Below are 23,132 nucleotides of genomic sequence, written 5' to 3' on the forward strand. Positions count from 1 at the left end.
CCATCGACAGATGAGTGGTTAAAGAAGATGTGGTATATATATATATTATATATATATATAATATATATATATACATAAATGGAATATTACTCAGCCATCATAAAAATGAAATCTTACCATTTGCAAAGACGTGGATGGAAGTTGAGGGTAGTTATGCTAAACAAAATAAGTCAGTCAGAGAAAGATAAATACCATAGAAGTTCACTCATATGTGGAATTTAAGAAACAAATCAGATGAACATGGGGGAAAGGAAGGACAAATGCAATAAGGTGAAATCAGAGAAGGAGACAAACCATAAAGGACTCTTAACTATAGGGAACCAACTGACGGTCATTGGAAGTGGGGGGATGGGGTCATGGGGTGATGGGCATTAAAGAGGGCACATGATGGGATGAGCACTGGGTGTTCTATGCAACTGATGAATTGCTAAACTACCTCTGAAACGAATAATACACTACATGTTAATTGATTGATTTTAAATTGAGAAAAATGGAAAAAAAAAAAAAAGAGTCACATACTCCACCAACTGAGCCAGCCAAATTCCCCAAAACTTAGATGTGATTTTGATGCAAATGGCTCTGGAGTCACCGAGATGTTGATGCTCAAGAAGAACCAAATCGCCATTTATGAACTCCTTTTCAAGGAGGGGGTGATAGTGGCCAAGAAGGACATCCACATGCCCAAACACCCTGAATTGGCCGACAAGAATGTGCCCAACCTTCACATCATGTAGACCATGCAGTTTCTCAAATTCCGACGCTACGTAAAGAACAGTTCACCTGGAGACATTTCTTCTGGTACCTTACCAACGAGAGTGTCCAGTATCTCGGTGATTACCTCCACCTACCCCCCAAGAATGTGCCTGCCACTCTGCACCGCAGCAGACCTGGGACTGGCAGGCCACTGCCCAAAGGTCTGGAGAGAGAGCGACCTGCAAGACTCACAGGAGGGGAAGCTAACAGAGACACCTACAGATGAAGCGCTGTGCCCCCTGGGGCCGACAAGAAAGCTGAGGCCAGGACAGGGTCAGCAACCAAGTTCCAGTTTGGAGGTGGATTTGGTGGTGGACGTGGTCAGCCACCTCAGTAAAGTTGGAGATTGTTTTGTGCTGAATAAATCTGTAGCCAGAAAAAAAAAATGGCTCTGGAAGCTGGCATTAAATGTAAAGAGAAAGGACTCTGCAGTCTCTGGGTTAGATTCAAATTCCAACTAGGTCATTTACTTGCTGTGTGACTTCAGCCATGTGACTTAACCTTTCTGGGCTTTGGTTTCCTCATCTATTAAAAAATAAAAAACAACAAAAAAAAAACCCCTCTGTCTCAAGATGTCTGTCACCATTTAGAATCCTAAACTACCAAATCTTTGGGTGGAAAAGGAAAAGGGACAAGACCCAGCATTTGATGGAGCCCCAGTGGTATGCCAGGTGTGTGATTACACCTCCTCTAGGACTCCTTCAGCTAAGCTTTTCTCCATCCCAAGTCAAAGAGCCTATGATAATCTGTTTGGGCTTCTGAAACGTGCCTACAGGGTAGTGGTTTCTGACTCATATTCTGACACAAAATGTGCATGGTGGATTAATTTTGTTCAACACACCTTGGTGGTTTTGTAAAAGGAAAATCTGTGCAACTGAGTTCATTCATTCTACTGTGTTCCAGACACTGTGGGAGACGCTGGGGACCTCATGGTGGGCTGCCTTTGTGGAGGCTGGGCACACTGGCACCACGATGCCTGACCCTGTGAACCAATTCAAAAGCAGCGGGACTGTCCCATTCAGCCCAGGTTAGGTGAGGCTGAAGGGAAACCGTGAGAGACTGCTCTGGGAGCTGAGCCGAGCCGCATCCCAGCTTGGCTGCTCGAAAATGAAAGGCCAGCTGAATTCAAAACACCTGCCCACAATAAATAGCAAAATAATAATAATGTGGTATTTAAATGCTGGCATCCAGACTTCTTATCTGCTGTGCAGGCTTGTCGGGAGAAGGCTAAAACAATGGAGGGACCACAGGCACCCCCTTAAACAGAAATACTGAGATACAAGCAAGTAGGTTTTCTCAGATTGTGGTCCCTGGGCCACCGGCCACACAACCAGCTCAGGGAGCTTGTGTTGAATTCATAGTCCGGTCCCCTTTCCCAATGCACTGACTCAGAACTCCAAGAGGAAGGGCTTGTGAGCTGCATCCTTTACAAGACCTGTAAGCCTGCCCCCTCCTCCCACAGTGAGCCTACAGCCAATCTGAGAATCATTATGATCTTGTTGCATTTAATGTAAACAACTTTCATAGTAGACGTGTCTCTCTCCTTTCTGATCTTAATGATAATAAAACCAATAATTGGTAATGTGTACTGTGCACTCTCTATCTGCCAAGGAGTGGTATGGATCAGGCATTTTACATATGACCCATTTATATGCCCAAAAACTGTCTTGGTTCTATTGTCATCCCCATTTTACAGGTGGGGAGACTGAGGCATGCAGTTTGGTGACTTGCCCAAGGTCTTACTTATTAGGAATACAGCCAAGATTCAAACTCAGACCCACGGATCACGCAAGAAAGGATCTCACTTCTTGCAAACACAAAACAAAATAAAAGCAAGATGCTGAGGGCAGTGGTTTTTGGGTGATGAGAATACAGAGAGGACACTGCCCTTTGCCAGGGCGGGGCGGGCCAGTGTGTCGCAATTAGATATTTCAGTCCTCTGGAATCAAATCAGCTCGTCACTGGCATCATGTTCTCTCCAGCACACATAGCACCGCTGGCTCGCTTTCTCAGTGTTGAATCCAAACACCACAGTTTTAGAAACTGCCCTCTTTCCAAGCACCTTATTAATCCTCAAAACATTTGTGAGCTTCAAAAAATTATGCTAGCAGCATGTTACATGTGCGACAGGCCACGGCTTGCACTCCCCATTTTCCAGACCAGGAAAACTGGGCCGGCAAGCCAAGTTCCTGGGCCAGCAGCACAGTTGGAGGGTCTTATCCCCTCCCTAAAACCCACCACCTCTTTGGGACTGTGTTCTCACAAAAGGGAAACGAAAACATGGAAACTACAAAGACATCTCCCCTGTCCCCCTTCCGCATGAGTTTGAACGATGCAGTCTGGAAAGTGTCTACAAATATGACTTAGGTTCAAGGCCCAGAATCCTAGATGAGAGCTAGTGACACCAGGGACAGGTCAGTGTTTTTATCCAATGAGATCTTTGAAAATAACAAGAATGACTCCGATCTGGGCTGGTTGCAAAGGGTTTTTGGTGCTCTCAGGGGCTGTCAAATGCCAGGCAAGCCGGGTTTTGCAGAACAGGCTCCTAAGAAACAACCAGCCAATTAAAAATGCCTATTTCTAGGCCCTTAGCTAGACCTGGAGCATCAGAATTTCCCGAGTTGGATCAGGAAATCTTTATTTTTAACACACACCTCCACTGCTCCTGATGCCCGGGCAGGTTTAGAAGGCCTTGAGTCCTTGTCATTATGAATCTATTTATATCCTAAAATGGCAAAGCTGGCAGGGACTTGAGATGCTGTAGTCCAACCCCTCATTTTACAGATAAGGGAACGAAGTCTGGGAGGGAAGTGGCCCGTCCAAGTTCCAAGACCCAGGCTGAGTTAACTGCGGCCCATTTAACTTTGAGTTCTGGAAGCAGATCTAATTTCAGGATCAAATTGGCACCACAAAAATACACTTGAATATTAACTTTTTTTAATGGCTAAAAACCTGAGCCAGGTTTCTCATTTAGATTCTTCTATCCAGTAAAGTAGGTAATTTAAGTCATAAGAATAGGTATCCTCACGCCCCATAAAACTCAATAAAGTGATTTCCATCTTAAATGGGGCGGGAGGAGGGGGCCCGTGGAGGATATATCCTGTGAACCTTTCTATTTTTTGCATTGGTCTTCAAGTCCTGAGCAGTATTCACCCAGAAATCAGATCTCTAGCTCCTTACGCAGCTTCCAGGAACTAGCGCTGGCCGTCCTCTGCTGGCCCACTCAATGGGATGGACACCTGTGGCTGGTGTGAGGCTTCAAACACTGAGTGATCAGATGACCTCCTGAGCCAGGCCTGGAAAGCCACTCACCTGCAACAAACAAAATGCAAATACATTGTGTTTGCTTTCTTCCTGTGGCAGGTTTGCAAACAGAGGTTGTACATCTGGTGTGGGGCCTGGGGGAAACACCTGCCCCTAGCCCAGGGAACAGAGTGACTGACAGGAGAGTCAACATGCCATCCTAGGTAGCGTAAGAGCCAACCAGGAGGGCAGCTGCTGCTGTTACTGCCTCAAGTCCCTACCAAGTCCCCTCTCAGATTTCTCCCAACTGTCTTTGCTGGAGCTGTGCAGTCCAGGCCTTATGTACCTTGCTACTGGCGAGCTGGGTTCTTTCCTGGACACCTGCCTCCTTAAGCCCACCTGAGCCTGCTGGGAGCCTTGAGCCCAGCACGGTGCCTGCAACCTGGTGAACACTCACAAAAATCTTTGCAGGACTTTTGAACTAGACCTACCCTGTCTCATATCTACATGCTTCTTGGGCTGCTTCCAACTGAATAGCTGATGCCAAAGTGAATTCAATTGGATTTTTATCCGACAAGCTTTGAGTACCTGTTGTTTGCCGAAGTGGTATTAAGATCAGTGAAATGGAGGCCCTCCGCGCCAAGAGGGTGTAACTGAGAAGAAAATGCACACATGCGTTCACATCCTCCTTGCACAAGGCAGCCTATGATGAATGCAACTCAGAGAAGTGCAAAGAGGCAGACAGCACAGTGGGAAGACTCCTGCTTGACTTTCTCCTCTTTATAAGTATTTTTTAACAGCTTTATTGAGATATCACTGACATGAAAACTTGTATATATTTAAGATGTGCAACCTGATGTTTTCATATTCATATACATTGCAAAATGATCACCACCATCCAGCTAACTCACAGATTTATCACCATCACGCAGTCACCCTTTGTGTCTGTTGAGATTTAAGATCTATCCTTGGCAAACTATACATTAGATCTCCAGACCTCCTTTATCTTGCACAACTGAAGTTTTGTGCCTTTTGACCAATATTGTTCCACTTCCCCTCCACCCAGACCACCTCTCTCCTCCCAGTCGGCAACCCCCATCCTACTCTCTGTTTCTGGAGTTTGACTATTTTGGATTGCACACGTAAGTGAGATCATGCAGTACTTCTCTTGCTGTGTTTTCCTTGGTTTCCTTTGCAGAATGCCTTTGAGGTCCAAACATGTTGCAAGGGGCAGGATTTCTCTCTTCATTTGTGCTAAGTGATATTTCATATATATATATATATATATATATATATATATATATATATAATAACTTCTAAATCAAAGGTTCATAGGGGGCATCTAATTGAGGGAGACTGAGGCCTACGTCTGAGTCCTGGCTGCAAAGGAGACTGAAATTGGGGGTCTAAACTCTTCCTTAGAAAGGCAGGACCTAAAATAATTGGAATTTCCTCAATGCAGAAAGGCCATTCAAAAGACGGTAGGAAGCCATGAGTCTGACAGATATACACCACAAGGGGCATAGCTGAGATCTGAAATGTGAACCTATCACCTATTGAGTGTAGGGGATATATTAGATCAGGGTTCCTCAACCTTGGCACTGTTGACATTTCGGGCTTCCTGAGTCTTAGTTGTGGAGGACTCATGTATGCCTTGTAGGATGTTTAGCAGCATCCCTGATGTACCCACAAAATGCTACTAGAAACCTCTCCCCCAATTGTAAAAACCAGAGCTGTCCTCAAACTCTGCCACATACTCCCTATAGGGCGAAGTTGCCCTGAAAACCACTGGATTGGAGACCAGCTGAGTTTGAAGGCTCTTTTGGTAACTGAGAGAGAAAAAAAAGGATATATATATATATATATATATATATATATATCCCATCTTCTCTATCCGTTCATCTGCTCGAGGACACTTCAGTTGTTTGCACATCTCGGTAATTGTGAATAATGAGGCAACAAACTTGGGGTGCAAACAACCTCCTAACCCACTGCAGGCTGTTTATTGCCTTTTGCTAGCTCTCCAGATAGTAAACTAGCAAGGGTAGGGATCTTGGTTTCTGCTCACGGATCTTGCCAAGTGCCTAAAACGGTAGCCAGCATGTAGTAGATGATTTACAAATATTTCTGAATGATTTTGATTCAGATGGGGTCTGGATTCCAATCCTTTTTCTGCCAAGTATCAGCCACATGACCTAAGACAATGCTTTTTTTTTTTTAACTTTAGCTTCCTTATCAATGAATCTGGAATAATGGCAGTTGTGAGGATCAGAGTTTATAAAGCAAGTGGTTTTCAACCAATGGCATTAATGTTACTGTGATTATCATATTATCTTAGTGATAAATTTTTGAAAGGCACGGTATCTTGGAAGAGAAGATTTATTATAACTGGCACACTAATTCTACCTTTTAACTATCTATTAGGTGACTATCAGCCAGAAGTCACAGAAAACCAACTCATACTGGCTGAATTTATTTTTTTCCTCATGTAACAAGAAGTCTGGAAGTGGATTCATATCAGGGCTGGCGTCTCTATAGTTCTCATGATGGGGACAAAGGATAGCCCATAGGAGAAATCAGCCTTGCCCACTGTTTCCTCAAATAAATTTTTATTGAAATATAATTACATTCACTTGTTTATATATTACCTGTGGCTGTTTCTGCACCACAAGGGCAGAGTTGAGCAGTTGTAACAGAGACAATACGGCCTGAAAAACCTAAAATATTTGCTATTTGGCCTTTATAGAAAAAGTTTTCTGAAGCCTGCTCTTGACCATTTTTTAATGTGTTCCAGGTAGCATATTTGCTTTCAAGACAAGGGAGGGAAAGGTGGCATAAGCCAAGCTTGTCCCTTTAGAGAAGAGCAACAGTTTTCCCAGATGGCCCTGTCTAACTTCCTTTTTCACTTCGTTGGTCAGAACGGGGTCACATGATCATCTTTGGCCAAACAGGAACCTGGGAAAGTAGGAGATGGCTGGTTACAACTGCCTAGACCTGAGCTGTCCAATAATGGAGCCACTTGCTGTGCGTGTAGCTGTTGAGATCTTGAAATGTGACTGGACCCAATAGAGATGTGCTGTAAGTGTAAAACATGCATCAGATTTCAAAGACTTGATGCAAAAAATAAACCAGCTCATTAATAATTTTTTATTGATTACATGCTAAAATGCTAATATTTTGGACATGTCAAGTTAAAATATACATCAAAATAAGTTCTACAAAAATTGAAATATGCTAAAAAATATACTATCAAAATAAATTTTACAAAAGTTACAATATACTACGAAAATGAATTTCTTTCTGCTTTTTAAAATGTGGTTACTAGAAGAATCTTAAATTATATAAGTGCCCTCACAGTTGTGGCCCTCATTCTGTTTCCCTTGGATGGCGCTGTGCTAGGCTAATTGTGATTCATTGCCTGAGACTGGGAAAATTGCTACCTTAACTACAGGGGCACTCTGTCAGCAAGCAGAAAGGGGGAGGAGTGGGGAGGCAGACATTGTTACTAACAGGGTTTGCCATATTTATTTATTGAACAAAAAAAGAAAAGAAATGAGTACCCAAACCATGCCAAGCACTATGAGAGATGATTGGAATAGGACAGAGCAACACAGACATGATCCTGCCATCGTGGAACTTAAAAATCTTCCCGGAAAAGGTAATACTAGACCTCGGTCGCAGAATGGATTGGACTTGGGTAGACAGTGGCAGGCAGTGTTGGCTGGGATGAGTGGGAGGGCATTCCAGAGTGAGTAAAGATGATTGAGGAGGGTGGGGATAGGGATCTGGATGAGGAGGAAGGTTTTTACCCCAACCTATTGCCTTCCTCTTCCTGCTGCACCCTAATCCAGGCAAAATCACCTTGTTTTCATTTCCCAGACATAGCATGCACATTCCCACCCCTGAAACTGAGATGTCCTTCCTCATTTTCCTCTCCTCTGTGTTGGCTCAGTGAAATACCTTATTCTTTGAGGTTCAACATGTGCATTCCCCCTCTACGAAAACTTCCTTGATCCCCAGTCCCAGAAATTAAGCTCTACTTTCTTTGTGCTCTAATAAAAATAATAGACTTAGAGTAACAGTCATAAATATCTGTTGAACACTTACTATGTATCTGGCATCATGGTTTTAATTAGATTATTTGAGTGTCATGACCACCTTATTAGGTAAAAATATTATCCCATTTTACAGATGGGACCACACAGATCAAACCCATGTTGTTCAAGGATCAAATTTGTAGAGGAAGTAATAATAAAATGAATGAGAAGACATTTCCCAGAGTTAAAGAAAGCAAGACTTCAGACTCAAGGGGCAGAAGAACACTGAGCAATTTGAAGGAAAAGACAGTCTGCTGATGTTACGAATTTGGGTACCTAGCGCACGAGGTGCTCAGAGGTAACTAGGTCCCCCACTCTTTTCCCATTGTACTACGTGTATCACTATATGAAGGCTGTCTCCTTGCTCTCTTGCCTTCAATGGAACTTCTCCACTATCTGAAATGCAATAAAAGCATCAGTTCAGAATTCATCCTTGATTCTGGGCCAATATTTGTGGTGTATGGAATTGGATGTGCCCATTTCAGAAGATGCCTATGGTATAATTAGAGTTTATTAGCCTCCGTAGTGTGTGTTCATCAGAAGTTCATCCCATTTGACACAGTTTGGGCCTGTGACAGGCAGCAGCTTTTTAATCCCTGCCAAATTGGAGGAGGAATCAAAATAAGAATCTATCTCGGAGATCCGTTATTGCATATAAAATGGGCAAAATGCTAAAAAAAAATGTCATGTAACAATCTGTTTGGGTAATATTTGAATGTATTTATTGAAGATGTTGACATTTAAGCAAGAAAATTAGTGTTCATAAAGTAGAGTGGACTGGGGATTATAAGAATCTCTGACCAAATAACAAAAATAAAGGACTACATAAACCAATCAATTTAAAATTTTAAATTAAAACAGCATTAATCTGAGATGTGAGATATCAATTTTGTAAGCATGGTTCAGGGCTGGCACTTGGTAAAGTCCAATGCCTCTTAAAGAGTGAACAGTTCACAGGATCATTTGGTTAATCAACTCTTGGGAGATGAAACTGAACAAAACCATTTTACTAGTAAATGAAACATATTTAATTTGGTGTCTCATTCTATGCCAGTCTGTCATTAGAGGGACCTACATCAAAACTTATAACAACAGCTTTCCATCAATAAATGTTTGACAGTTACAATGCTATTGGGTCCACCTTTCAAATTTATAATTAGGAAGACTTAAAAAAAAAAAAAAAAGGAAGACTTGGCAGATGGGACATATTGATCAATAACATAGTCAATTTTCTATTATGGAAATAAATTGATATTTCCACTGTAAAAAAAAATTTCTTTCAGTACCTCAGAATAACACAATTTATTTCCAGCAAGGTAACGAGAGGAAGTATAAATGTTAAGACAAATAATAGTAGGCACTTACCAGTCCTTTGAACTATACTCCATTTTCAACATCCCTATGAGACATCAGATTTGCTTAGCAACTTCCTTGCAAGAAATTTGTTCTCAGATTTCTGCCTTATGACAGGAGAACTGGATCCAAGACTGATCATACTGTTCATCCAACCAGGACCACTGTTGTTGGAGATGGAGTTGGCGTTGGTGGGAGATGTGATACAGAGGAATACAGACACAGAGCACAAATCAGATCCAGAATCAGATCCGGGTATAAATTTTAGCCTTGAACTTGAACACATTGCTAGCTCTCGCTGAAACATATATTCTTCACCTATAAAAGTTGGAATCAACTAGATCTAAATTCAAATCATTTCCCTCCTGCTTACTAACTAGCTAAGAAGCCTTTTTATTGGGGGATCCCTGGGTGGTGCAGCGGTTTGGCGCCTGCCTTTGGCCCAGAGCACGATCCTGGAGACCCGGGATCAAATCCCACGTCGGGATCCCGGTGCATGGGGCCTGCTTCTCCCTCTGCCTATGTCTCTGCCTCTCTCTCTCTCAACCTCTCTCTCTCTCTCTGACTATCATAAAAAAATAAAAAATAGGGGATCCCTGGGTGGCGCAGCGGTTTAGCGCCTGCCTTTGGCCCAGGGCGCGATCCTGGAGACCCGGGATCGAATCCCATGTCGGGCTCCCGGTGCATGGAGCGTGCTTCTCCCTCTGCCTATGTCTCTGCCTCTCTCTCTCTCTCTGTGACTATCATAAATAAATAAATAAAAATAAATAAATAAATAAATAAATAAATAAATAAATAAATAAATAAAAATTAAAAAGAAGAAGCCTTTTTATTGGACCTCTCTCACCTGCTTTCTTCAGTGGACTGCATGGGAGTGAAATGACATGATGTATCTAGGTATCACAGCACCAAGGGCATGCCCTCACTGATTTTAGTTCCTTTCCTCTTCCCTGTGATACGACCAATGGACAAACAATGCACCAAGTTATAGAAATTTGAGATCTGGATGTGCAAATTGCTCAGTCCTCTTTTTTTTTTTAAATGTAGCACCTCATCTGGATGGGTCTGGAGTCTTGGAAACCTGACTACCCTACATTCTTCTACAAATGGACCTCAAGAGCTTATTTGTAGGTTCTAGCAGGGGAGCACAGCTACCCATATACCCTTGACCAAAGAACAATCCTCCAATATCAGGGAAGGCCATCCTCTTCGACTGAGTGCAGGCTTGGGAAGGACACATAAGGAGCAGAGAGGGAGGAAGGGGACATGACCTAGCCAGCCAGATTAACAGAATCAATTCTGTCAACTAATGGGGTGATGGGTGTTGCAGCCAAATCACCCTCACATCCTTCTCAGTCCTTTTAGATGTAGTTTCTTCTAAGAATCTCAGTGTAGACTCAGATATGGAACCGTATTAATGTACCAGCTTGCTTCATCAATTGTTCATGGCATCTACTTGGTCATTTCAATCTCAGATGTTTGATGAGAAGCAATACACAAGGCATGAGAGGACCATGTAATGACTTCCAACATCAAGAGGGTTAAATCCAACTGGGAAGTCCCTACACAAACTGAGACCACCTAGTCACAACAATCACGTTAATGTGTCCTAGGGGTAAGGGGAGCCAGACTGTTAGGATGTCAGGAATTCTCACCAGTACTCAAGTTCTGCCAAAGTATGTTAGAGAACATTGTGTCAGAGTCCCCTTTCCTGCAGTCTCTCTTGCCCATTATGAATCGAGCCATGTTGCAGAGGAGGGAGTGGTAAAGTCCTCCTTCAATTACTGACAGTCTTGTCATCTCTGCAGCCCACCTCACCTGTTCTCTCCATTATGGCCACTTGATATTGAAGAATGCTCAGGATCAGAAGAAAGTTTGGCTAATTCCTTGGGACTTGGTTCTCAGAAACCATCTCAAGATGGTCAAGGACATTGGTAGTACAAGGAAGACTAGGAAAAGGACAGGTGAGCTTGTTTGGGAGGGATAGTAGAATGGGGAATCAAGAGTTCTATTTCAGACATGTTAAATTTTCATTCCTACTCAACACGTATAGGGAGATGTCAAGTAGCATTTTAGATACACAAATCGGGAACTCAAGGGAGATCTCTGAAATGGCGAACTGCTGTTATAAATTGGGGAATCATTATTACCAAGAGATAAGGTGAATCTTGGAATTACTCTACATGTCCCAGAGAGTATAGAGACAGAAAAGTAACAAACCCAGGGGAAGGCCTCCAGGAGAGATGGCATGGAAGGATCAACAATATTGAGATGGATGAAGAGAGAGATGGCCCTAGGTAGATTCAGAGATGTGAACAAAAACCCTACAGGCAAAATATATGTCTTGTTTGGCAGCTAATGAAAACACTATTGGGGAAAAAAAAAAAAGAAAGAAAACACTATTGGGTTTTCAAATGGTATCCCATGGAACTCCTGGGTTCCCCAAATCTTTCAGAGGCTGTCATTTGGGGTCCAAAGGAAGTTCAGCCATGGGGTCTCAAGTCCCCCTTCCCTGCCTCAACCATAACAGCTCCTTTATTGTCTCTTCTATATTTTTTAACAGAAGATTTTCTGCAAAGATAAAACTTTAAGGCCTTTTAGAGAAGTTGGCTTTGTGACAGGATCATAGGTCCTAGAGTCCTAAGAAATATCTTATGATCTAGATTCTGGCCCTTTGTATCATGTGACCTTAATCAGGTTGCCTCTGGTACAAAAAGAGGCTACCAACACCTCCAATTTGTGACTCCATTGAGAGAATTAAATAAAAATTATATAAGGTACCTAATGGAGTACCTGACACCTAGTAGGTCCTCAACCCTTACTGGTTTCCTTCCGTTTTCAAGGGAGGGCTGACCGGGAAAATTCATTCCACCAGACTCACTGTTCTACAGAGTTCTCTGGCATTGCTAGCCTGACCCAAGTGCTTTTTCATCTCTCGGAGAGTTTTCGCTCTCCCAGCCTCAGCCTCAGCAACCCTGACACACACATGCTCACATGCATACATGCACACACACAGGTGCACACACATGTCCATAGTTTTATTTCCTTCCCAGAGTGTTAAATCTTTGTTTTATTTTAGCCTCCCCCATTCCCAGTGCAGGCTCCTTCTCACTCCCATAAATTCCCGCAGGTCAGCTGTGGTGGATCAAGGCTTCCCCAGGACCAGTGGGCTCCCAAGAGCTGGACAAAGCCTCCAGAGTCCTCTCTGGGAACCTTCCCCTCATAGGAGCCAGGCTCGGATGGGAGGCTTCCAGTGTTCATGAGCTCACTGCAGTCCCCTGGGGGCCAGAAGGAAGGTGCCCAGACAGGAAACCAGGGGCCTGGAGAATGAAAGAGAGACATTATAAAGGCTTAGTAGAAAAGCTATAAATTGCTGTTTCCTCCCCCGGCAACTTGTATTTTCCAAGATGGCTGCAACATTCTCTCCCATCTTGTCTGCTCTTCTACAATTTAACCTTGACCCTCCTCCCTGAGATGTGGGATCTAATTCTTCTGCCCTTGAAATCTGAGCTCATCTCCTGATTTGTTTATTCCCAGTAGAATGCAGCAGAAATGGACTCTGTGACCTTCAAGGCTAGGTCAGAAAAGGCCATGCAGCTCCCACCTGGCTTTCGTGGAATGCTCACTGCAGGCACACTGCCTCCAGGAAATCAGGCCCCACTCTGCGGAAAGGCCATGCCACATGGAGAAGCCACCTAGAGGGGCTCTGGGTGAGTCATCCCAACCCAAGTAGCAAGCAAGACCTCCAAATGCTCCCAGCCCCAGGGGTCTGAGTCACCACCAGCCCCCTGAGTCTCTGCAAGTGAGTGCTCAATATTGTGGAACAGGCCCAAGCTATCATCCCCTTTGCTCCCTGCCTGAATTCCTGACCCTCACTATCTGTGACCTGAACAAAATGGCCATCACTTAGTTTTTACATCAGTCTGTTGTGAGTGATTTGTTACACAGAGTTAGTGATGGGAACACAATCCCAAAACATATAACAAGTAAGTGCACACATACACACGTGCATGCACACACGCGTGCTCACCCTTGTTTAAAGAAGAAAGAGTAACCCACTAACTCCATGACTCAGTTTCCCCATCTGTCAGGTGACAGGTGAAGCTCTAAGCCCCAAAGGCCTTTCCTGCGCTGACATTCTGCTTCTGTGACCTTCCCCCCTTCCCTTTTGTCAAAGCCTTGTCTGAAACTCTTCTATTTCTCTGCGGTATACAGGCCTGAAGCCTCCCCGGCTGTAGCTGCATTTTAGACAGCATGAAAGCCTACTGGGAAAGAAACCAAGCTTTGATGGTGGGATTTCAGAGCCAGGAGGTGTTTTTTTGGGGGGGTGGGGAAGAGTGGTTATCCTACTTGGAATTATGGCAGTATTTGTGTATCACTGTTACATAATGAATTATTTATACACAATAACTGTGATTACATGAGGTGTTAGCACATGCAGATGCTGACTGTATGCTGAGCGTTCTTCCAAGCACACAGCATGTCTTGTCCTTCTAGCCCTTCACGGCGGGAGATGGTCCCACTTCAACGAGTGCTCCCTGCTCTGATACCATGTTAGGGAGCACATGTCACGTGGGGAGAAGAACCTACCTGAGAATTCCATACTAAATGTCGGTCTGTCCAGCCCAGGGGTTTTCAAAGCTGGCTGCAGTGAAACACATTTTATACCCTGAATCATGGTGTTCCTCTGATAAAACTGAATGATGTTAATGTCTTCATTTGCAGGGGAAATATGTTAATGAAGAGGATTTTTTATTTTCCTCCAATTTCTTTTTAAACCTTTGGCATTCACTGCCACTTGCTGACTAAGAAAACCAGCTCAAGCTCAAAGGAGAGGAAAATATGGGGGCAATGAAGAGAATGGGCTCTGGAGTCAGAAAAAAAATGAACAAAGTGAACCAGCCCTTATAGCTGTGTGGCCTTGGCCAAGTCACTAATCTAATGCTTAATCCTGTCATCTGTTACAGGGCAACTACAGTTCCTCCCTCATAGAGTTGTGTCAGGATTAAGGGAGATTATGTATTAAGTACAGTGCCCACCACGTATAAATAGCTAATACAAGTTCGCTGCTTTTATTAATAAACCATTCTTAGATTACTGCAGGCAAATTCAAGATAGAAGATAATTTTCAAGGTGATTTGGGCCTACTAGAAAAAGTCTCAGGACTAAGGGAATGTACGTTTGTTCATGCATGCACATCTGTATTTTACGAATTAGATAAAGTCTTACAATAAAAACTTCCAAGTTAGTTATTGAATTTTCCACCCTTGTGATGCAAAAATACTCCACTGAAAAATAATATACTGAAGCAGGAAATGCATGGCCATTGGAGCAGAACAAAAACAGATTCTAATCCTGGATTAGTTACTTATCTTCTCTGAATCTTGGTACAGACACGATGTATTAAGTGCTCAATAAATATTTGTGTCACAAAATTCTAAAAATTATTATACTAATATCTACCTTTTTCTTTTTTTAGGATTAAATGAGATATAAAGTAAAAGTGCCTAGCTCACAGTTGCGAGTTGGCAAATGTTCATGTTCTTTATCCACAAACTCTTTTTAAGTGCCTGGCATATTTTATTAAGAAACTCCAAATTTGATCAGTTCTTTTCATTCTGATGAATTTTAATTCCTTTATTCATGCAGATAACGGCTGCTTTAGCTACTAAGATGGTTTTACTGAATATACTCTCTATTCCATCCTAGAGATTAATAACAACAGGCTGTGTGGATAAAGTAATGGTGCTTCTCAGATGAACTCAAGAAGCTGTACATATATTAATCCTCCTCCTTGTAAAGGAGTTAAGAAACACCTCATTTTTCATTAACTTAAGAGATAGCTAAGTTTGCTTTTATCATGGGCATACACACATGCACACACACACACATACCTTGAATACAGTGTCTCTTTAGAACCATGGAGTCTCAGATGGTCATAGAATCATTAGACTCCCTTCCTCTGGATATAAATTTAGATCTCAAAAAAAAAAAAAAAATTTAGATCTCTGTGACTTCCTGAAAGAAGATCATTTGTTTCATCTTCAAAATTAAGGAGTAGTGGGGGAAAGTTCCGGTGATTCTTTTTTAATGCTCAGCAATTTCTAGTCTTCCAATTAGAAGCAACTAAATTCACATCACGTGACTCACCTTCCTGCCATAAATCTGGTGATCAATCTAAAAGCTCCAGTCTGCCAGCCATTTCCTAGGTAACCAACCCCAAGTGACTAATGGACAGCCCATAACAGACAGCAACCAGCAAGAGAAAGGAAAAATCTGTCAGTTTGTACTTTTTTCTCAATACATTTAAATAATTAAAAACACCATCAAGCAACTAATCCATAGGCACAGTGGTGTGTAAAATATGATTGCATAGTGCTTTGCTCCCTTCATTGATTCATTGGAGAAGGAGAAAGAACCATTTCCTCAAGATTTTACTTGTCCCAAAAGGAGTTTCTGCCAACCTTTGCTAACTTTGAAATGAAGTTAGTTATCAGGCCAAGCCTTGTTGAGTGGCTGCATGACAAATGGGCATAAGCTAAGTATTTATGGCATGATCTCGAAGTTTCCTTTCAACCTGGAAGTATCATAAATGGATGATTTCTGGAATATATATTGGATTACATTCAATGATTCAAGAGGCAGATCTCTCCCACCTAGTCCAGCCTTCAGGTCACGGCTGCCCTCATCGCCATCCTGATTGTCATCCCATGGGTTGCCCTGAGCAACAACCACCAGCTCAACCATTCCTGGGGGTCCTACCCCTCAGACTATGTGAGATGGTAAGCTTGTTGTTCTAAGCTGCTAAGCTTAGGGTAATTGGCTCCACAGCAACAGACATATTCCTAAGTGAACAAGTGAGGGGCACACCATTAGGCACACAATGATTCTTTTTGTTTGTTTAAAGTCTATCTCTGCCTGTGCCAAAAAAAAATCACAGATATTGCTATCTCTAGGTGGAGAGATGACTTGCATTTTTCCTTCCAACTTCTCTTTGTTTTCCTACTTTTCTACAGTGAATCATTTCTGTAATAAAAAACAAATGAAGTTAAAAATTTTTAGTAATTCAACAAAGCTTAAAGGTTAAAGCATCCATTGGGGAATCAGTCCTCAGTGAATCCTGGATGCAACATATATCAGTGCATGACCTTTGGAAAAGATATATAATCTTTCTGAGTCCCTATTTTTTCATTTGTAAAATGTTGGTAATGAAAATAATTGTATCTCATTAGGTTTAGGGGATGCTTAATGCAGATAATGCAGGTAAAGCACCCTGCACAATGCTGGTCACATAGGAAACACTAAATAAAGGTTGGAAATAAATTTAAAAAGAATCACCTTCTTATAGGTAAGTACTTTCTGAGTGTCAGGCAGCAGGTTAAGGTAATTAAACACAGAAAATACCAGAGCAATAAAGAATTAAATAGCTGTTGATTCAAAAGAAAGGAAACCATTAACTCTGGTAGCATCATAAACAGCAAACAAATATTGAGCACCTCCATGTGCAAAACTGAGTAGTAGATGGCAAGGGCATGGGTTTTAGAATCAAAAAGAAGTACATTTGAATCCTATCTCTTCCTTGTTATCTGTATGACAGTGGAAACACAACCTACTCTCTTATCTTCACAATGGGTAAGGTCCACTGGGGCCATTTTGTAGTCAATAAAAATGGATCCGGCAATCTTTTTTTTTTTAATATTTTATTTATTTATTCATGAGAGACACAGGGAGATAGAGAAGCAGAGACACAGGCAGAGGGAGAAGCAGGTTCCATACAGGGAGCCTGATGTGGGACTCCATCCGGGGACTCCAGGATCACCTTGGGCCAAAGGCAGGTGCTAAACCACTGAGCCACCCAGGGATGGATCCGGCAATCTTTTTCTTTTTTTTAATGATCTTATTTATTTATTCATGAGAGACACACACACGCACACAGAGAGAGAGAGAGAGGCAGAGACACAGGCAGAGAGAGAAGCAGGCTCCATGCAAGGAGCCTGATGTGGGACTCGATCCCAGGTCTCCAAGATCACACCCTGAGCTGCAGGCGGCACTAAACCACTGCGCCACCTGGGCTGCCCCTGGATCCGGCAATCTTAACCACAAGAGAAATTCATTGGAAATACTCAGGACACTTAGGCAGTCAATGAAACTAGAAGACTAGTTTGGAAAACTATTAAGTTTGGGAAGGTTCCAGGTGCCAGGGCAAAAACCACAGAAAGACCATGCAGCAGCAAGGGTGTGGTTAGCGACCATCAATGCTGCTGGCACGAATACGCCCTCCCATTGGCCTCATGTCTTTAGGTCACCTGCTCCAGATTCATAGACCTCCATTGTGATGCTATCATCGGCTCTGCTGGAATAAAAGAGGTCTCCTCAGGCTCCATCAGTGGAGCAGGTGCTATCTCCACCATGACCATGTGTGTTGGGCTATTTCAGGAAAGGGAAACTGGGCACCAAAATGTTGAGTGCCCACCCTCATTGGAATAATGATATGAAACATTGCACACTCATTATAAGGATGAAGGAACTACATAAAGTCTTTAACTTGCATATCACAATACCTGGCATATAGTTGGCACTCAAAAACTGTAAGCTGTTATTATTAGACAATCAAAATGTAGCCTTTGAGCTACAGAGCAGACTTTAACTGACCACCTACTCAGCACCTGGCCCCATGCTAGGCTGAAGATAGACCAGTTACAATATCACTTAATACAGTGTTGCATCTGCTTATAATGAGATTACAGGATAATGGGAGAGGCAGAGAAATAAAAAATAATAATAGAAATTTGAAATCATTGTGATGAGGACCAGAGCTCTGGGAAGGAGTAAAGTGCTCTCTGCATTCTCAGAGGAGGGAACTATTCACTCTGTCTTGGGTGGCTGGAGAACGCGGAAAGAAAAAGGAAGTCCTTGCTGAAAGGACGGCATTTGAATCAGGAAGATACTCTCCTGCCCATCTGTCCTGACCCTGCACATTCCCCAAGGTGCTTCTTCTGATAAAACAGCCTTGCTACTCCATCCAAAATGCAGATTGAGGAATTTGAATAAAGAAAAGTTCTAAATGAAACCTTCCAGGTGGGCAAGTGGTTGCCAAGCAAAGGTATTCTTCAGTTCTTTTTTATTTTTTCTTATCTTCCATCGTCATCCCTACATCATGCCCAGGGAACAGTTTTCCTTCTTAATTAATGGTCTGTCTAAAAGCAAAGGTTTTTCTCTCATTTGCTCATTTGTCATTTCAATAGATAGCCAACACTTATCCTTATCCAGGTGGTAACCCAGGCAGTACTTTCTAGTGGTTGAGCACCTAGGTTATAAAATCAAGCAGACCTGGTCAGATCCTACTTTTGCCCTTCCTCTCCAGGTGACCTTGGGCAACAAACTCACCATAAGTGTTTAAACATGTGTAAACCAGGGACAAGCACAGTAAACATGATTCTCAGAGTTGGGACACCACATTGGTATACCCTTGCAGAGAGACAGACGTTCAACAAATGTTACCTATATTGTTACTATAAGTGGGATGTGGGTTAGCTGTGCTACTATTCAAAGGGCAGTGTGCATCACCAGCAAAGAGGAGAGAGGCTGGAATTTTCAAAAGCCTTTGTTAAATACTAGCAGAGACAGGAAGGAAATACAGAAAATTTGAGAAATACAATAGTTTGACATAATCAAGGACAGCTTTCTGATGCTTCACTAGCCTATTCTATTACTGTTTCTTCACGTCCTATAATAGTAGCTGGTCTTGTGAAGGTGTTCTATAAATATTTAGTGAGTTATTTAATTAATAATGTGTGTTTATCCAGTGACCATTACCTTCCACAACTCCAAGGGTTATTTACATATGACACACATAGATGACATTGTGCTTCAGAGCAGCAGTTCTCAAACTCAGCTGGACTTTGGAATTACCTGGAAACATTTTTAAAAGACTGAGGGCCTGGGTCTCACCCCTAGAGACTCTGGTTTAATCAGTATGGGATGTGATCTGGGCATCAGGATCTTTTAAAGCTCCCAGGAGAGAATAATGTGCAGCAAAGTGTAAGAACCAATTCTCCAAGTATTCTGCATGAGTTTTGACCTCTGGATTGTGCACCAGGGTCATCCTGTTATTAATAGCTCAAATCCCTGTTCTCTAAGGTATACAGTGAGAGGGGAAATGGGCAGGTCTGCCTGCAGTGGTAATTTATTATGGCTAGAGAGTAGAGAATTGAGATCAGATGGACACAGATTTAAGCATAGGCCAAATTATTACTAAATCATGTAACCCAAAGCAATTTGCTTTGGCGGGGAGGGTCTCAAAATTCAGAGAGCTGTGACCCAGAGTGCCCAGCAGAGGGTCAGCCTTGAATAACAGCTGTTCATAACTCAGACCTCTCTGACTGTTCCACACGGATCACTTCTTCTGCAGCCTTCTCTCATGTTCAGTCTAAACGAGGAATTAGCAAAGTACTACCAGTGGATGAAAAAAGGTTCGGCCACCTATGTTTGTAAATAAAGTTTTATTAGCCATGCTCCTTCCTTTATCCTCTGTGGCTGCTTTCAACCTCAACAGCTGAGAGACTCTATAACCTACACAGCCTAGAACATTTACTCTCTGGCCCTTCCCAGAAAAGGTTTGCCTGGCCCTGGTCTAATCACCAATGAAATACATTTTCTGTGCTGTTTATGATAATGAGGATCTACTGTTATTTGAAACCCCACCCCCACATTACGATTTAGGTTCCTTGAAGCCAGACCAGCTCATGTCATATTTCTCTGATAATTCTATTTCATATTCACTTCTTGCTTGCCAAAGAACTTTGATGTGTGAGCTGTCATTTCCCACAGAGTCTAGCATAATGTTGAGCAAACAGAAGACACTTGAAAAATATTTGACTGATTGATTGCCTTTCTCTGATTTATTTCAAGCTCTGAGCAATTGGGCCAATGGTTATTTTTGTCGCTGACGTGATAGGTCATGAAGACCATCACAAAACCCTATATCAAATGGGGACAGAATATTTCAAACCATTGTATGAAGTGGCTTTTTTGTAACCTTTCTGATTGTCACTAGTTTCCATCCATTTCTTTATAAGCGTTATATGATTCTTCTCACAAGAGACAGTGCTGTTTCTGTAGAAAAGGACAATGTTTAGGTTTGAGCTAAAACCCCAGCTTGGCCATTTCCTAGCTCTGAGGCCTCGGCCACATGGCTTGTGATTCATATCATTTACAATCTAGATGAGTCAGAAACATGCTCTTCCCTTCACTCGTATGTCTTGGTCTCACTTCTCTACCAGTTCATGGGAAATCATATCGGTGAATTGTCTTTTACGACTGCAGACAAGGGCACAGATCAATCTAAAGTCAAGCAAGTTTGCTAAGAAAAACAACGATGAGAAGCAAATGTTCAAGGAAGAAGATAAGAGATGTCGTGAAATGCACATGCCTATCTGTGAAGCTCTGGAGTGATGTGACATTTCTTGTCATTGATTTGACCTACTTCCAGCTCTCCTATGTAATAAATAGCAGGGCATTCAACACTATTAGCTATTCTATTTCTATACATTGTATAGTTAGTTCTAATGATGTTTTCTAGTTATTTTGTGCTTGTTATCATACCAAGAGGACCCACTTTAAAAAATAGTAATAATTGAATTTACTAAGGAGATTTCATTAAAAAAACAGGCTGAACATGGTCCAACTACTGAATACTGTGGCTAAATGTGAACCTGATGTTGAAGTTTTTAAAGGGGTTTATGTAATTATTTTGAGTTAATACTGTCTTTGTTCCAGATATTGGATGGTCTTTTGTTGGAATTCTATGTGTATTGGATGCTTTTCTCTTGGATAGTTTATAAAAGAGCCCTCTGAAGGAGATAATGTAGCCAGAAAGCAAGACCAAGTGTGAAAGAGATATTTTTCAACTCTATAAGAAGATGACACTGTCACTAAGAGTTCTGCACACTATTGCAGGTATGAATTGTCTTCCCTACAATCATATATTTCACCACAAAATGAATTTTTAAATTTATATTGGAGTATGGAAAGGTCTTATATTATGGGAATTCACTTCAAATTAAATAATGAACCATGAAAAATTAAACCTGAGAACTCTTCTGAACTTTGATAATGTAAGTCTTGACTAATAAATAACAAAAATCTTTCCATGGTACTTACTTGATAATCACAATGATCCTACAAGGTAGGCATGTCAGGTATTAAAAATCCTATTAAATCGAGAAAGAAAGCCTCAGAGAAAGCAGAATCCAGGCATACAACTGGGTTTTAAAACCGTATCTGAATTCACATCCTTTGGAGTTTTCAATCGAATAAGCAATATTCTGCTCCCCAGGAGTCCTGTGTTCTTTTTTCCAACAGTCTATCCAGTTTCTGACTTTTCCCTTGGTTTTGTCCCTCAGCTCTAATCTGCACCCTCCCCTTGGGAAGCATTACAGAATTTAACTTCCCTCTTCATGGCCAGGTATTTTGGCTCCTCACTGTTTTAGGATAACTGTCCAGCCCTACCCAACGCTGCTGCAAGACCTGAGTCTATTCCTCTCTGCACCTGGCAGACGGTGTCTGCTCTGATGAGGTGTTTTGGCTGGCAGAGAGAGAGGTGGTGCATTCCATTTCCTCCAGGAGCTTCTGTTCAGAGATGAGTGGTAGAGATCAGAATTCTTGCTGGAGGCTGGAGACACAAGAGGGGATTGAGATTACAAAGTGGATATTCTCCATCTGGCAGGTCATGGGAGCCAGTTTTGGTCGTTATGGCTAGAGGAATAAGACAGGATTGTTTTCGTGAGAAACTATGTGAGACTGAGCAAAATCAAAACTGCTTTAGAGCCTCGTATTTTCATTCATTCAACAAATATTTAATAAGCAACTACTATGTGCCCCACACTGTTGATAGACACTGAAGATACATCAAGGAATGAAATAGTAAAGAACTCCTGATCTCATAAAGCTTACATTCTAGTTGGAGGAGCAGGCAATATACATATAAGCAAAAATATGTATATTTTAGTCTTCTAACCCTTGAACATGGTATATGTTTCTATTTAGCTATTTTTATTTCTCTCAGCAATGTTTTGTAATTTCTCGTGTACAGATCTTGATTTTGTCATATTTAGTTCTAAGTATTTTGTGGTTTTTGCAACTAGTAAAAATAGAATTTTTACATTTCATTTTCTAATTGTTTACTGCCAACATATACAACACAGTTGATTTTTTATATTAACCTTGTATCATGCAACCTCATTAAATTCACTTATTATTTCTAGTCATTGTTTTGTAGATTGCTTAGACTTTTCTATGTAAATAACCAAGACATCTGCAAGTAGAGACAGTTTTACTTTTTCCTTTCTGATCCTTATGCCTTTTCTTTATCTTGTCTTATGACAAAAGCTAAGATGTCTTGTGCACTATTAAAAAGTGTGGTGACAGTGGACATCCTTGCCTTATTCTTACTCTTGGGTGAAAGAATTCAATATTTCACTATTAATTATGATACTGTTTATAAATTCTTTATAGATGTCCTTTAACATACTGAAGAAGTTCCCTTTTATTCTTGGTTTGCAGATTTTATCATGACTAGGTATTGACTTTCGTCAGATGTGGTTTTGCACCATGTGGCTTTTCTTATTTATTCTGTTAATATTATTAACATATAAATATAATATTATGAATATTATATATGACATA

At 41.6% G+C, this 23,132-nt stretch overlaps 1 pseudogene; it reads left to right on the plus strand.

Moving 5' to 3' along the window:
- Window positions 1-593: 593 nt before the first annotated feature.
- On the plus strand, window positions 594-1,090 carry LOC112675002 (40S ribosomal protein S10-like; annotated as a pseudogene).
- Window positions 1,091-23,132: the final 22,042 nt, after the last annotated feature.

This window comes from Canis lupus, chromosome 10 (genome assembly GCF_003254725.2).
Source record: "Canis lupus dingo isolate Sandy chromosome 10, ASM325472v2, whole genome shotgun sequence".
NCBI classification, from domain to species: Eukaryota; Metazoa; Chordata; class Mammalia; order Carnivora; family Canidae; genus Canis; species Canis lupus.